Below are 6,427 nucleotides of genomic sequence, written 5' to 3' on the forward strand. Positions count from 1 at the left end.
TGAAGTGTACCTGGCGTATAAGACGACCCCCCACTTGGAGGCATATTTTTCAGGGCCAAAAAATCGTCTTATACGCCGGCAAATACGGTAGTTTGATCCCTCCCCTCATCACTTCTGTGAGGCCAATAGCATCCCACCCACTGTGCAATTTGGTACAAAAGCTTTTGATCCCTCAGGAAGTGATGACTGCACATTAGTCTTATTTGCTGAGAAATGGGTGATTACGTGCCTGCATGAACTAGCAGAGCAAAACTGTCCCATCCTTAGCAGGTGTGCAGGTACACAACAGTAACAGGCTTTTGTATCCTGAACTAACAGTTAGGTTTCTCTTAAGTGTAGCTGTAGAGTTTGTTTTCACTTAGTTGAAATGCTGAACCTTCCATTATAGCAAACAACTGTCAAGACAATGTATCAGATTCATCCAAGTTCCACCGGCTCAATTATTCCTGCAGTTGTACCCAAGTTCTGATGTCCCTTACTTCTCATAGCTGCAGGCTGCCTTTTATGTAACTCAGAGAAATTATTTCAATGGTAGAAATTTCAGAATGAGAGTGGTCAGGGGGATGGTGCTGCAAAGTCTAGTAGAATGGGATTTGCTTCCGGCACCTAAATTTTTTGATGATCTTGTAAGATTTGTTTTCAAGGGTTCTCTGCTGGCAGCCACTAATCTTTTATCTATTTGTTGGAGCCTCACTCTCCCTCCTTACTCAGGGTTTTATCCTTACATGAGGGGCTAGCTGATAGGAATTGATAAAGGATAAGCTTTTATGTCCAGGAAGTATTTGTGATTTTATTAAGAAATGCTGAAAAGCCTAAAAAGAAAGACCCTCTCTAGGAGATCCCATGCTAATAGAGTTTTCCTAGATCTCAAATTACACCCCTTCCGGACTTCCAGTAAGATGGCGGAATAGACAGATGCTGTGCCAACTGCCTCCCAGGATCACAACAAAATTACAAATCATTTATACAACATTCAACCTCGGAAGTCCCCTGAACACTAAATGAACAGAACCTCTAAACAAAGGACTTACAGAGGAGACCACGTCAAGTCTGGTAGGAGGGGTGGAGACGAGAGAGGGCGAACCCCGTGAGGGACACATCAGTGGTGGGGAGGCTTCTCTGGTTGGGGAAGGACCCTCTGGCCCCACACCGCGCTCACCAGCCCAGAGTTACTTTGCCGGGAAGAGGCGTTCTACGATAGCTGGCAGTAGAAATTAGTGAGGACTCTCTTTGCTCAACTCGGTGGGGTGGAGGGCGGCTAGAGAACCAGTAGAGCCGGCAAACCGACTCACTCGCTGGTGAGCACTCACCCGGTTCCTGGTGGAGAGAGTGGCTGTGTGAGCTGGGCCCAGGAGCCTGTGGGGAAGGACTGAACTGAGCGCTTTTGGCTCATGAGCAGAAGGATTTGAGACCATTGTTCCCCTGGTGTAAAGTTTGCACATGAGTAGTGCACAGGAGGGCTACATTTTTCAGGGTTGGGCCTTCCTACAGAGGGTCAGGTCCAGGACCACACTGATCTGGTGGAATTGGCACAGGAGTGGGTATGTGCGTGCGCACGCATGCGGCCTTGGGTCCACACCCTCTGCACTGCTTGTGCTGTGTAGCCAGGGAAACGCCTAGCGGGCATGTTCCAGCTCCAGCAGGCTGCTCACTGAGACACAGGAGTGCACGAGTCGCTTTGGGTCCCCGCTCTCCACACTGCGCATGCAGAGTTGCCAGGCTAGTGATTGGCTGTTGGGCTGCTAAGGCTGATCTGGGAGCGGCTCATTGGGAGAGGCTGAGACTGGGAGTTTTCCTGGGAGTGTTGGACCGTGAGCTGTGTGCCTGCGTGATCTGGCCGGGGCATTCCTGGTGCATTAGTGCGAGCTGGTTGCTGGTGCAGGAGTGCATACTGCTCTGACTTGGTGGGGGCCACTGATCACATCCCATGGTGCCTTGGGGGCCTGCCCCGCCTACCTAGAGCTGTGTTGTTGGGAGCATCCTGAGCCCCTGGTGCCTGGCCCCTACCTCCGCAGGCCACAGAGGGTTTTTTGTAGGAGCAGACAGCCCACAACAACCTGTGAGGATTTTTTGTGGTGAGCACAGTTCCACAGCACACAGCAGCTAATTACAGGAAGTTCACTGCAAGCCTGAAAGGGAGGCCGTGAATGACATGTTGAGCCCTTCCCCCCAACATAGCTGGTGCTGAGTTTCCCAGAGACTCTATATTGCTGAGCAAGTGGTCTGCAGATTAAAGCGGACAGAGAGCCTTTTTTGTTTATTTTTTAATTTCTTTTTTCCTTCTTTTTTCTTTCCACTTCTTTTCTTTATTCTTATTTGTTTTTCGTTTCTTTCTCTTTCAACTTTTTGTTCCTTTTCCTTCTTTTCTTTCATCTGTTTTGCTTTTGTCATTGTTTCTCAGACTTGTTTATCTGGATACTGATTGCTTTGGTCACTGTTTTTCTATCTTGTTCTCTTTTTTTGTGTTTGTGTTTTTTTATATGCTTTTGTTTCTCCTGTCTGATCATTGCTTATCGAGTTTCTGTGGGAGTGTATTTGTTTTTTGGTGTTGTTGTGTTGCCTTGCTTTGTTTTTGTTTTATGAAGTAGACATGGACCAAGCACTGGTCCAGGGGCCAAGACTACACTGAATTTGTAGAAACTACTGACCACAGCCTTTACACACCTGTACCACCACCTCGCCCACCTGCATTGCCACCAGCTGCATTGCCAGGGGCAATCAGGGTGCTGAGGTGACTGGCCCCACCCCTACAAACTGTGGAAAATATTGTTTTTTACAACAGAAGGTGGTTTGCAGGGCCCTGGGGTCATCTTCGTGGTGTTCAGACCACAAACCTGCACCACAGCCACTCGGGAGCAGCTTTTGTGAGTATGTGAAGGCAAATTGGAGGCTGGCTATAGTGCCCTTGGGACACTATACAAGGAGGTCACAGGCCAGGTATTGGTGTAAGACCTGAATCTGCATTAACATCTTAAAAACTACCAATCACATCATATAACTCACTTGAAATCCATCTTGCCAAGCTAGTGCCACACTGCCAAGGGCACCCTCAACACCAGGTCAAATAGCCAGACACATGGCCCTAAAGAGCCTCTTTCAATAGGTGGACCTTACGGGCATCTGACAGGTAGCAACAGGCCTAGGGGGCCCTGGGCCTTTTCCTAAACTGCCTCAGGACCAACATAGGGGCAGCTAGATTCAGTTCACACAGAGAACATTCCCACATGACCCCAGGTTCAGAATAGGGAGCAGCCAACTGCGTACAGCCTTGAGGCACCTACCAGGTAGCTACAGACTGGGAACAGGGAGATCTGAAATGACTCTGAGTGGAAGCCCCTCAGAGACACCAAAACCAATATACCCAAAGACAAGTGTTAGACAAAGCCACAGTACTACCTGGTTGACCCTACAAGTGGCACTCTCAAAGGACATTTTCCACAAGCACAAGAACCCACAGTGGCCAAGCCTCCTGTGAGGGGATCAACCTTCACACAGCATCTCATACAATGTGAATAGAGCTAATTATCCCAGCTAATCAATCTGAGGGTCAATCCCACCCTCTGACAAGCTAAAGGCAATTAAAGACCAACTTCAACAGCGACACCTCTGGAACACATGGGACAGGGGAATACAGAGACTGTGCAATTTGAATATAGAAAACACATACTAGAAGAGCACCCAGCAACAACTGAAAGGCATAGGTGATATATCTAATACATCAAAGCAATCACAGAGCAACAGCCAGAATGAAGAAACAAAGAAACATGCCCCAAGTAAAAGACCAGAAGAAACCTCTAGAAATGGAACTAAATGAAACAGAGGTATCCAACCTTTCAGAGACAGAGTTTAGAACACTGTTGACAAGAATGTTTAAGGAACTTAGGACATAAAGAAGGATGGAGAAATCATAAAAAAAAAAACCCAGTTAGAACTAAAGAATACAACAACTGAAATGAAGAACACACTTGAAGGAATCACCAGATTAGATTAAGCAGATGATTAGATCAGCGATTTAGAAGACAAAATAGCAGAAATCTCCCACTTGGAACAACAAAAATAAAAAAGAATAAAAAATAATAAAATTCGTTTAAGAGACCTGTGGGACAACATCAAGCACAACACCATTCGCATCATAGGAATACCAGAAGGAGAAGAGAAGAAGCAAGGGATCGAGAATGTATTTGAAGAGATAATGACTGAAAACTTCCCTACTCTGGTGAAGGAGATCGACATACAAGCCCAAGAAGTGCAGAGGGTTCCAAACAAGCTGAACCCAAACAGGTCCACACCAAGACACATCAGAGTTAAAATGGCAAAGGTTAAAGACAAAGACAGAATCCTAAAAGCGGGAAGAGAAAGGCAGCAGGTTCTATAGGACTAACAGCTGACTTTTCTACACAAACTCTGCAGGCCAGAAGGGAGGGGCAGGAAATATTCAAAGTGACACAAAATAAAGGCCTACAACCAAGATTGTTCTACCCAGCACGGCTATCACTTAAAATTGAAGGAGATAAAGAGCTTCTCAGAAAAGAATAAGCTTAAGGAATTCATTACCACCAAGCCAGCATTGCAGTAAATGCTAAAAGGGCTTTTTTAAACAGAAGAAAGGGGAAAACAAGCTAACCCAGGAAGACCAGAGATACAAATAACAAAATTGCAATAAATATGCACCTATCAATAATCACTTTAAATGTGAATGGGCTAAATGCTCCAATCAAAAGACATAGAGTGGCTGAGTGGATAAGAAAACAGGACCCATGCATATGCTGTTTACAAGAGATTCATCTCAGATCAAAAGACACACACAGACTGAAAGTAAAGGGATGGAATAAGATATTTTATGCACTGGAAATGAGAAAAAATCTGGAATAGCAATACTTATTTCCAACAAAATAGACTTTAAAATGAAGACTATAATAAAAGACAAAGGAGGGCACTACATAAAAATAAAGAGATCGATTCAACAAGAGGACATAACCCTAGTAAACATCTATGCACCAACATAGGAGCCCTTAAATATGTAAAACAGATTTTGACAGACATAAAGACAGAGATCAACAGTAACACTATCATAGCAGGGGACTTCAACACCCTGTTGTCACCAATGGACAGATCCTCCAGACAGAAAATCAACACGGAAACAGTGACATTAAATGACACTCTAGACCAGCTGGATTTAATCGATATTTTTAGAGCATTTCACCCCAAAGCAACAGAGAATATACATTCTTCTCAAATGCACATGAAACATTTTTCAAGATAGACCGCATATTAGGCCACAAAAAAAGTCTCAATAAATTTAAGAAGATTGAAATCATATCAAGGGTCTTCTCCAACCACAATGCTATGAAACTAGAAATCAATTATAAGAAGAAATCCAAAACGCACACAAATACATGAAGGTTGAATAACATGTTACAAAATAGCGAGTGGGTCAAAATGAGATCAAGGAAGAAATTAAAAGCTATCGCAAGACAAACAAAAATGAAAACACAACAACCCCAAATCTATGGGATGCAGCGAAAACAGTCCTAAGAGGGAAATTCATAGCCATGCAGGCCTAGCTAAAGAAACAAGAACAATCTCAAATCAACAGACTATCTTTACACCTCAGGGAACTGGAAAAAGAACACAAAACAAGCCCAAAGAGAGTACAAGGATGGAAATAATAAAGACCAGGGCAGAAATAAATGAAATAGAGACCAAAAAACAATACAAAAGATCAATGAAACCAAGAGGTGGTTTTTTGTAAAGATAAACAAAATCAACAAACCCTTAGCCAGACTCACCAAGAAAAAGAGAGAGACGACCCAAATTAATAAAATCAGAAATGAAAGAGGAGAAGTGACAACAGATACCACAGAAATACAGAAAATTGTAAGAAAATAATACAAGCAACTATATGCCAACATATTCAACAATCTGGAAGAAATGGATAAATTTCTAGAAGCATACAATCTACCAAGTCTGAACCAAGAAGAAACAGAAACTCTGAACAGACTGATTACTACCAAAGAAGTTCAATCAGTAGTCAACAAGCTTCCAACAAACAAAAGTCCTAGACCAGATGGCTTCAGAGGTGAATTTTACAAAACATTCAAAAAAGAATTAATACCTATTCTCCTTAAACTATTCCAAAAAATACAGAGGGAAGGCTCCCAAGCACATTTTATGAGGCCACTGTTACTCTGATCCTAAAATCAGACAAAGATATTACAAAAAAAGAAAACTACAGGCCGTTATCCCTAATGAACATAGATGCAAAAATCCTCAACAAAATACTAGCAAACTGAATTCAGCATCACATTCAAATGATCATACACCACGATCAAGTGGGATTCATTCCTGGCATGCAAGGTTGGTTCAATATTCACAAATCAATTAATGTAATACATCACATTAACAAAATTAAAAATAAATATCATAT

At 43.1% G+C, this 6,427-nt stretch overlaps 1 protein-coding gene across 1 annotated transcript in view; it reads left to right on the forward strand.

Annotated features, from left to right (window-relative positions):
- Positions 1–6,427, forward strand: part of CCDC192 (coiled-coil domain containing 192) — a 223,253-nt gene that overhangs the window by 213,503 nt on the left and 3,323 nt on the right. The window lies entirely within an intron of this gene.

This window comes from Hipposideros armiger, unplaced genomic scaffold (assembly GCF_001890085.2).
Source record: "Hipposideros armiger isolate ML-2016 unplaced genomic scaffold, ASM189008v1 scaffold_21, whole genome shotgun sequence".
Taxonomy (NCBI): Eukaryota; Metazoa; Chordata; class Mammalia; order Chiroptera; family Hipposideridae; genus Hipposideros; species Hipposideros armiger.